Source organism: Castanea sativa, chromosome 1, assembly GCF_040712315.1.
Source record: "Castanea sativa cultivar Marrone di Chiusa Pesio chromosome 1, ASM4071231v1".
Classification (NCBI taxonomy): Eukaryota; Viridiplantae; Streptophyta; class Magnoliopsida; order Fagales; family Fagaceae; genus Castanea; species Castanea sativa.
The window spans coordinates 42,329,804-42,340,000 of NC_134013.1; positions in this window are offsets into that span (position 1 = coordinate 42,329,804).

The window sequence follows — 10,197 nt, forward strand, 5'->3', positions numbered from 1 at the left end:
ATGGGCTATGATTCCAACCGAAGGCCTAAGTGGACCCCATAGAAGATCGGTAACCTTTAATATACTCAAGGCCCATTATAGGCAATGGCACCGATTGTGAGTTGGTGGGATAAACTTCAGAAAATATGAGCCCGAATGGAGTCGTCCATCTTCCCATTCATCACCAACCAAAGTTAAGGGACAAAAGAACAAGTGAATGTATTTGCAAAACAAGTATTGAACAAGCTTTAATTAAAGTTAAGAAATAAGACACATAGGAATTAAACTCACAATCCCCAACGAAGTTGCCACTGTGGACACAACGAAAATGGAGTTGCCACCTAGTTATATGGTATAGGAACCATGAATATGGCATTCTTTTGAGGAAGGATCTTTGATCTTACTACCAAAGTTTGGGTTCAGAGTTTAGGTACACTCTCGGGAATGTGTGTTAGGCACCTAAGATTGCCCAACCCTAAGGTTGGCCTCCCATCATTGTGTCTTATATCTTAACCGAATTAAAAAGGCATTCTCAACACTTGCATCTATACTCACACACACACACTAACATACATCTAAACGTACAACATGATGTCTTTATCCCAAAACTACGTACTTATCTACCCTTAAACAAAAGAGCCAAAGTACAAAAGAAACCTTAACATCCATCTAACTTGTGAAAACCAATCATACATCTACAACGAAGCAGCAAGCATATCATCATAGCAACGTAAACATATAAACCCTAATCATACATCTAAGCATGTTCCATCATATCATCAAGGTGAAACCTTAATACAATGCATGGACATTGCTAATGCATGACTTATCCTTTACTTAACTCTCAGCAACACAACACCTATGGCATCAATGCATGAACATGTGAATGAATGGCATTAAAACTAAGAAAACCCTAATCTAGACTTTAATAAATTTGGGTCTTTTCTTTCCTTCAAAGCCCACATAGTTCTTAGATTTCAATTCTCTTTGCATTTTTTTGGGCTATGGTAAAATATTGTGATACTTTAGACCTCAACATTTAGCCCCCCGAGCTCGAGTAGAGATGACTCTTGATCCCTTCTCTTCATCGCTTGGGATCCTACTCCTCCACATTATCCTCTAGCATCCTGTTTCTCCACGTATCCCACTTTTTTCATAACTCCCCCTCTTTCCACGGAACGTGGCAGTTAAGTGTTTGGGTAAACATCCCTCTCCACTTTTTACGTTTCCCATAACTTCCATTATGAACTAACAATAACTTTTTTTCATAAAATTGAATACCGGCAGCTGGTGCATTTTTCTATACTTCGTCTTCTCCAACTTTTCTCTGTGCCATTATTGCAGTCACTTCAAGCTATCTTTTCACTTCCAAAGATATTTCCAAACCCATCTTCTTCTTTTCTACTCTCTGCTTCATCTCTCCTTCGCTGTTCTACACTCCTTTGACCTTTCTTGTTACACCATCCTTCCATGGCTTCTTCCTCTTCCTCACGCAAAAAGAGAGAGCGTTCCCCCACTCCTTCTGAAGGCAAAAGTTCCTCAGCAGGGTCGGCACAGGGCAAGGTGTAGGAAATTGCGGATCGTCCAGCCTTCACATACTTGGGTGTTTTCTAGTTAGTCTAGGTTTTCCGATTCCACTCAGATTCTAAATCCAAGGGAGATCTTGGACCTCCAAATCAGATGAGGATCCCGTGAGGCAATTCCTATCTTCTTCGATTTTGTCCCGAGGAAGAATACTGGTTGGTCCACTTGGGTGGATAAAGAACTTTCTGATGGTGACTTTGTTAGCTATTTGGAGCACGCCGGTATCCTGAACTCAGTGGCGATTTCCAGGAATCTCGAAGGTTTTAGGGATGCGAAAGGCCTTAGATGTCACGTCCCTGTCAGCTTTAAAAAAAGAAAAAAAAAAAAAAAAAAGACAAAAAAAAGAGAGGAAGAAGTCAGATTTTTAAGCTCCTCCCACGTGCCCCACCTAACCCCACTACCCATCATTCTCCACCACTCCTTTTTCTCTTATTTCTTCTCTCTTTTGGTCGGCTCCCACTTTTCTTTCTTTCTAATGAGAATCAACAAGCATTCAAGGATCCATTGCATGTTCCAGTTTGGCCTATTACAAGAGCAAGATCAAAGAAGATCAAAGAAGTACTTAATGGGCTGATTCAAGTGATTTGGGTTGATTCTAACGCAGGACATTCCAAGCTTGGCCCAAAGGAAGATGAAAGCGTAATAAATTTAATTCAAGCTATTTAGGGCTGATCTGGCTTAATTGGGAGTGATTTATGACGTGAATTAATGGCTGATTGACTTTCCAGCTCTATATCAGTTAAGACAGATTTTTTCCTATTTTAGATCTGCTAATTTCACACCAAATCAACTTTTATTTAGGGTTTTATTATTTAGTACGTTTTTTAGGTATTTTCCTTGTTTTCAGGTGCAATTAATGCTTTTTACGTCAAATTTGATTCCTGATATGGTAATGTATCAATTAGGAGTTATTTTAGAATATATTTTCTTGTTTGTCAAGTTTTATGGAGCCCTTAAATAGGCTCTGAAGTTTGTAAACGTTTTTTAGAATAATATTATTGAATAGAAATCAGAAAAGGTGAGGCTTTGCTCTCTTTTGGTTCTTCAAGAACTAAGAACTTATCAAGGATTCTTCCTTGTGGCGTTCAAACTTTATACCTTTGGTTCGTGATTCTTTATAATCATTGGGTCAAGGTCAACTTATTCCTTTGTTTCGCGTTTCGATTATAAACGTTCGGTCAGGGTTTCTATCATAAATCTGAATTTTAGCTTTCCTGGGTAAATATTCCAATATTTTTGTTGGGTCTCAAAGCGTGTTAATTGAGGTTCGCATCACTCTCTTTCATTTTTCTTTCTTTTCTCTTCACTTAAACATACTCATTTCTCAACTCACCCGCCGGCCTCCTCTCCAAACCATACCATCTCACCATCATTTTTCCGGCAAGATCACCAGAAAAATACTTAAGAACCCATAAGCATCTTCATCATTTTATTTGAGGTAAAATTTTCTAATCTTTTGGTGGGTTTTACACTTTTGCTTGAGGTTATTTTATCTAAGCTTGAATAATGATACCCATGTGATTTATGAGCATTAGAAGTGATATTTATGTGTTTTTATGTATGGGTTTTGTATTGGTGGAATTTTGATGAGTGGGTATATATATATTTTGTGCTAAAATGGCTATTGAAGGTTTATGTATGGTGAAAAAATTTAGGGGTTTTGAGATATAATATATGATGGTTGGTAAATTTAATTTTTCCATTGTCATTGAGTTTATTTAGAGTTAGTGAAATTCTAAATTTCTTGTCTTGGAGGATATGTTGATCTTTGCTTTCATGGGTCTCTAATGAGGTAGTGTAAATCTTATGAAAGCTAGTCATAATGTTGGAGATATTATTAATAGGTTAACTTTATAAATTGGAGTTGATGCCTTGTGAATAAATTTGTTGAGAAACATTGGGTATTATATATTATTATTGATGAGGTTAAATACTAAGCTTGCCTAATTAAGTGTTTATTTGGCAAATCCTAAATTTTGGTTAGATACAATTTCAAGCTCTATACTTATTGTGATAGGTTTACTTAATATTTTTTAGGTTCTAGCTAATCTCCTGGAGCTTGGAGAGTTAGGCTTTTGTGGTTGCGAGGTAAGCAGCTTTTTAATGGGATTTTTGAAAAATAACCATATTGCATAAATGTTATTTTTGGGTTAGACACGTTTTTGGAAACTACTTATGGAAACTATATTTTTCCTAAAAACTATCGTGTCATAACCTTAATATATATATATATATATATGAAAATGCATCATATTTGGTATTGCATTTGGAGAAATGCATGAATTGTTGATAAGGAAAAAAATGAGCATCTTTTATTTAATATTTGATAAGAAACTTATGAATTCTATGGTATAATAGAAAATTTAAAGATGCTTATCTTGTCTTAGTACTTGAGAAATGGATAGAAAATCTTTTTGGCAAGAATGAAGTTGAAAACCTTACAAACTTTGTGGAAGTAGATTATTTAAGGTTTTTCTTAAACTACTTGGATATAAACCATGTGTTTCAAAGTAATGTGACTTGTGGGCATTATGTAGTTTTAACACCATGCCATGTGTGATTTTCCGGTGATCACCCGATCTGGTTTTCGTAGTCTTTGTGACAATAGAATCAAATCCAGGTTAGTGCTCTTTCACTTTGGATGACGCGTTCTTCCCTGTTGTCCATGGGGGGAAGAGGTTCCTTAATTGTGTGTGGGTGAGGTTGCTGTCCATGGGGCCAAGATACCACGTGCAAGAGAGGGCCTATTTGACGCACTCTCTCTACTGCCCATGGGGGGAGAGAAAGATCTTGAGGGTATGGGTGAGGTTGCAGTCCATAGGGCCAAGAGTCTGCATAACAGAGAGGACAATATCATGCCAATTGTGAATGGGTGGATCCTCTGATCGGTCTATATGATAGTGTGGTATAATATTGTGATAATTTATCTTATGTTAGATATTATGGTTTTGGAAATTATATTGTTGATGCTCACAGATTATAGTATATTGTTTCAAGGTAGTTACTTAGAGAAATTTGGTATTTCATTATTTAATCATTCTTGTCATATTATGATTATTGAATATGAAACTTGCATTTCCCCCACCTCCATTAATTATGCGACTTACTGGGCTCTGTCTCATCCCATTATTTTTTATAAACTTTTCAGAGTAGGCAACAATATTTTGAGAAAGTTTTTTGGTGGCTAGTAGTAGTTAGACTAATTACTGATGGAGGCAGAACTTTTGTAATGGAGTTATTTGATGTTGTACATCTTAGAATTGGCTTGACTCATTTTTTTTTTGTATATTATAGTGGTTGTGACTATATTCCCACTAATGGGACAAGCTGTTGATATGTAATTATTATTCAGACCTCTATTCTTTTGTGGTCAATGGTCTTTGTAATTAATGCTCAGAGCTCTGACTTACTTTGAGAGTATATTCAATGGAATTATTAAGATAATTCTTGATGTTGATACTTGATAGGATCTATGTGGATTGAATTGTCAAAAAGTAAAAATTTACAGGTACTTGAGATGTCTTTCTCACGCTTTCAACCCTTTGGGGTTTAGGGCGTGACATTAGACACGTTGGTGTCCTCTCCACACATTTCTCTTCTTCGTTGGTGAGCTCACCATCACTTTGGAAGATGTGGTTAACAACTTTCTCCTTCCAATTTTTGGCAATGTGAATCCCTTTGATATCAGCCTCTCTAGTGAGGATCTCAAGGTCGAAGACAAGCTTTTCAGTCATTTTAGTGGGTGTACTGCTTCTTCTAGGGGGAAACCAGCTAGAATGGACAAGTCGGTAGAAACCCTTTGATGCGAATCTCAATCGACACGCTTTGAGACCCAACAAAAATATTGGAATATTTAACCCAGGAAAGCTAAAAATCAGATTTATGATAGAAACCCTGACCCAACGTTTATAATCGAAACGCGAACCAAAGGTATAAATTGACCTTGACCCAATGATTATAAAGAATCACGAACCAAAGGTATAAAGTTTGAACGCCACAAGGAAGAATCCTTGATAAGTTCACAGTTCTTGAAGAACCAAAAGAGAGTGATGAGAATCAACAAGCATTGAAGGATCCATTGCATGTTCCAGTTGGGCCTATTACAAGAGCAAGATCCAAGAAGATCCAAGAAGCACTTAATGGGCTGATTCAAGAGATTTGGGCTGATTCTAGCGCAGGATGTTCCAAGCTTGGCCCAAAGGAAGATGAAAGTGTAGTAAATTTAATTCAAGCTATTTAGGGCTGATCTGACTTAATTGGGAGTGATTTATGGCATGAATTAATGGCTGATTGACTTTCCAGCTCTGTATCAGTTAAGGCAGATTTTTTCCTATTTTGGATCTGCTAATTTCAGACCAAATCAGCTTTTATTTAGGGTTTTATTATTTAGTACGTTTTTTAGGTATTTTCCTTGTTTTTAGGTGCATTTAATGCTTTTTAGGTCAAACTTGATTCCTGATATGGTAAGGTATCAATTAGGAGTTATTTTAGAATATATTTTCTTGTCTGTCAAGTTTTGTGGAGTCCTTAAATAGGCTCTGAAGTTTGTAAACGTTTTTAAGAATATTGTTGAATAAAATTCAGAAAATGTGAGGCTTTGCTCTCTTTTGGTTCTTCAAGAACTGTGAACTTATCAAGGATTCTTCCTTGTGGCGTTCAAACTTTATACCTTTGGTTCGTGATTCTTTATAATCATTGGGTCAAGGTCAACTTATACCTTTGGTTCGCATTTCAATTATAAACGTTGGGTCAGGGTTTCTATCATAAATCTGATTTTTAGCTTTCCTGGGTTAAATATTCCAATATTTTTGTTGGGTCTCAAAGCGTGTCGATTGAGGTTCGCATCAGAGAGCAAAGCCTCACCTTTTCTGAATTTTATTTAACAATATTCTGAAAAACGTTTACAGACTTCAGGGCCTATTTAAGGACTCCACAAAACTTGACAGACAAGAAAATATATTCTAAAATAACTCCTAATTGATACCTTACCATATCAGGAATCAAGTTTGACCTAAAAAAGCATTAAATGCACCTAAAAACAAGGAAAATACCTAAAAAACGTACTAAATAATAAAACCCTAAATAAAAATTGATTTGGTCTGAAATTAGCAGATTCAAAATAGGAAAAAATCCGTCTTAACTGATATAGAGCTGGAAAGTCAATCAGCCATCAATTAACGCCGTAAATCACTCCCAATTAAGCCAGATCAGCCCAAAATAGCTTGAATGAAATTTATTATGCTTTCATCTTTCTTTGGGCCAAGCTTGGAATGTCCTACGTTAGAATCAACCCAAATTTCTGGAATTAGCCCATTAAGTGCTTCTTTGATCTTCTTGTATCTCGTTCTTGTAATAGGCCCAACTGGAACATGCAATGGATCCTTGAATGCTTGTTGATTCTCATCACCCTTTCTCAAGAAAAGGGCAAAATGGTTAAGCAAGCCGGGTTCCTGACATTATGGCTCAGCAAGTTTCAGTTCAGTGAGTTCCCTGGTTATGGGATTAAAGTCTACCTTTTTTCCTCATGCGATAAGTTGGCTGGGGGGGCTCAGTACCCTCTAGCCCCTATGTTTTTGGGCCATGTGTACTCTCAGCTGGACTTGCTCCATGGGGATGAGGTTGAAGGCAACTCCTGCTACACCATTACTTCGTCCCTACACTGTGCTATACTTCAGGTGTTTATGTGGGACTGCTCTTCTATTACTCTACCAAAATGCAGGAACCTGAAGTATGTGAAAGACAAATTCCAAGGATCCCTGGACATCATCAAGGGTCTGTGTGGTAGTTCTACTAATAGTCACCCTATCATCTTTCGCTAGTCCAACTTGAAAGGTGGCAGCATTAATCTGGTAGAGTTATTTAATTAGGCGAGGCATTTGAGTTGGCATTCCCCCCAATATTTTAGTCTCGGGTTTGCATGTGATTCCATTCTGGCTTCCTTCCTCAACTCTCCAGGACACACTTTTGATCTCCGCCGGGGAGATGAAGGTAGCTTGGCTTACTTAACTTGTACCAGCCCCTCATGGCTTCCAATACCTTCATCAAGCAGTCCAAAGTACACTCACTACTCTGCACATCGAGTACTTAAACAATTTGGCTTTGATTAGGACATCCCACCGGTGTTCAAAGAGGTGGTGCCTTCTTTCCCATCTCTGGATCCATTTCTAAGGCTTCAAGCACTTTCTTATTGGTCAGAAATGAGCCCCCAATTCGTGGTACCGAGCTCTCAGCGAGGAGTCTTTGCTTTTAGCAACTTTGCTGGTTACTGGAGAAGGGTTCAAAAGTATTTCTTAGACTTTGTTGGTTCTGGTAAGATTGGAAGGATTCCTGACTGTAGTCTCTTCTCTACTCCTTCTTATAATAGACGATTGGCCCTTCCTACTGCTGGCATTGTGTCTGCTGCAATAAGCAGCAAAATAGGATTTGCAGAGTGGCATGCCTCTAGGGGTGGTTGGGTATGTTATGTGAATGACTTCCCTGATGCTTGGTCAGGGTGTGATCTCATTGTGGGCGCTTCTTCTGGTGTGCCCATTAAAAAGGGGGTGATAGGGGAAACTGGTGCTACAACCCCTGTCGACAAAGGCAAGGACAAGAGGATCAAGTACAAGGCGGTCAAAAAACTTGAGATTGAGTGTGTTACGTGAATGACTTCCCAGATGCTTGGTCAGGGTTTGATCTCACTGTGGGCTCTTCCTTTGGTGTGCCTATTAAAAAGGGGGTGATAAAGGCAATTGGTGCTACAACCCCTGTAGGCAAAGGTAAGGACAAGAGGATCAAGCAGGAGGTGATCAAAAAACCTGGTATTGAGGAGAGTACCGAGGGTATTAAGGCTAGCCATAGGTCCAAGGCCTCATTCCTTTTTCTCTTATTTATTTATTTATTTTTACTTATTTTGTTGTTCTGTGGTATCTCCCCTCCCTTTTTTTAACTGATGAGTGGTTTCTCTTTTCTTGTAGTCAGACCCCAAGGGAGCAAAGAGTCATTCTTCTAATGATGTGGTATCATCCTGCTTCATTAGTCATTTGTTCCTCTTCACTTTCTCCTCTCTTTTGCTAGTTTGCTAATTGCTTCTTCTTGCTTCCTTTTCTTTTGCAGGTGGAGGTGCCTCCTCTTGTCACTGGTGGTGCCTTGGAGAAAGGAATGGAGGCAACTCAACCCTTAGTTGTTAGTGGTGCTGTGGCAGGGGAGGCCAAGCAGGCAGTCAAGGATGGCAAGCCCATTCCATTTTCTGCCTCATTGGCAGTTCAGGATGTTGAAGCCTCTCAACCTCCTGCTCCCTAGGATCCCAATCCTGCGCAGAGTCCCAGTTCAACTAAAACTGTAACAATTGGGCCAACTGTTAAACTTATGTTGGGCAAGGAGTCTCTAGGGGGTCCATTTTCATCTAAACAAGTATGTAAACCCTATCCCATCCTTTATTAGCACCTATCATTTTATCTTCCTTATCTTTTCTTCCTAAGGACCTTGGCTTATCTCTTTTTTCCCCTTTGAGGCCAAACTGGTGCTCATCCTGCCCTTGAAGCCGCCCCTTCCTTAGAGTCATTGATGCGAACCTGATGAGAATCAACAAGCATTCAAGGATCCATTGCATGTTCCAGTTGGGCCTATTACAAGAGCAAGATCAAAGAAGATGAAAGAAGCACTTAATGGGCTGATTCAAGAGATTTGGGTTGATTCTAACGCAGGACATTCCAAGCTTGGCCCAAAGGAAGATGAAAGCGTAATAAATTTAATTCAAGCTATTTAGGGCTGATCTGGAGGAATTGGGAGTGACTTATGGCGTGAATTAATGGTTGATTGACTTTCCAGCTCTATATCAGTTAAGGCAGATTTTTTTCTATTTTAGATCTGCTAATTTCACACCAAATCAACTTTTATTTAGGGTTTTATTATTTAGTACGTTTTTTAGGTATTTTCCTTGTTTTTAGGTGCAATTAATGCTTTTTAGGTCAAATTTGATTCCTGATATGGTAAGGTATCAATTAGGAGTTATTTTAGAATATATTTTCTTGTCTGTCAAGTTTTATGGAGTCCTTAAATAGGCTCTGAAGTTTATAAACATTTTTTCATAATATTAATGAATAGTAATCAGAAAAGGTGAGGCTTTGCTCTCTTTTGGTTCTTCAAGAATTGTGAACTTATCAAGGATTCTTCCTTGTGGCGTTCAAACTTTATACTTTTGGTTCGTGATTCTTTATAATCATTGGGTCAAAGTCAACTTATACCCTTGGTTCGCGTTTCAATTATAAACGTTGGGTCAGGATTTTCATCATAAATCTGAATTTTAGATTTCCTGGGTAAATATTCCAATATTTTTGTTGGGTCTCAAAGCGTGTCGATTGAGGTTCGCATCATTTGGTATCAGAGCACAGGTTCTAAAATCAGTTTTCTATCCCTTTATTTTTTTTGTTTCCTGTTATCATCCTATCCAATTCCTTTTGTGTTCTTCAGTCATCGTTCTTATTTTTTTTGTTTTTGTTGAAGTGCACTAAGTTAAAATTGTGCACCCAGTTCAACACAAAAAAAAAAAAAAAAAAAAAAAAAAAAAAAAAAAAAATTTGTTTGTAGTTTCAAATCTCTCAGACCAGAATATCGTTTTCTTTTGTCCTCTTCCTTTGATTTAGTGTTTCTATC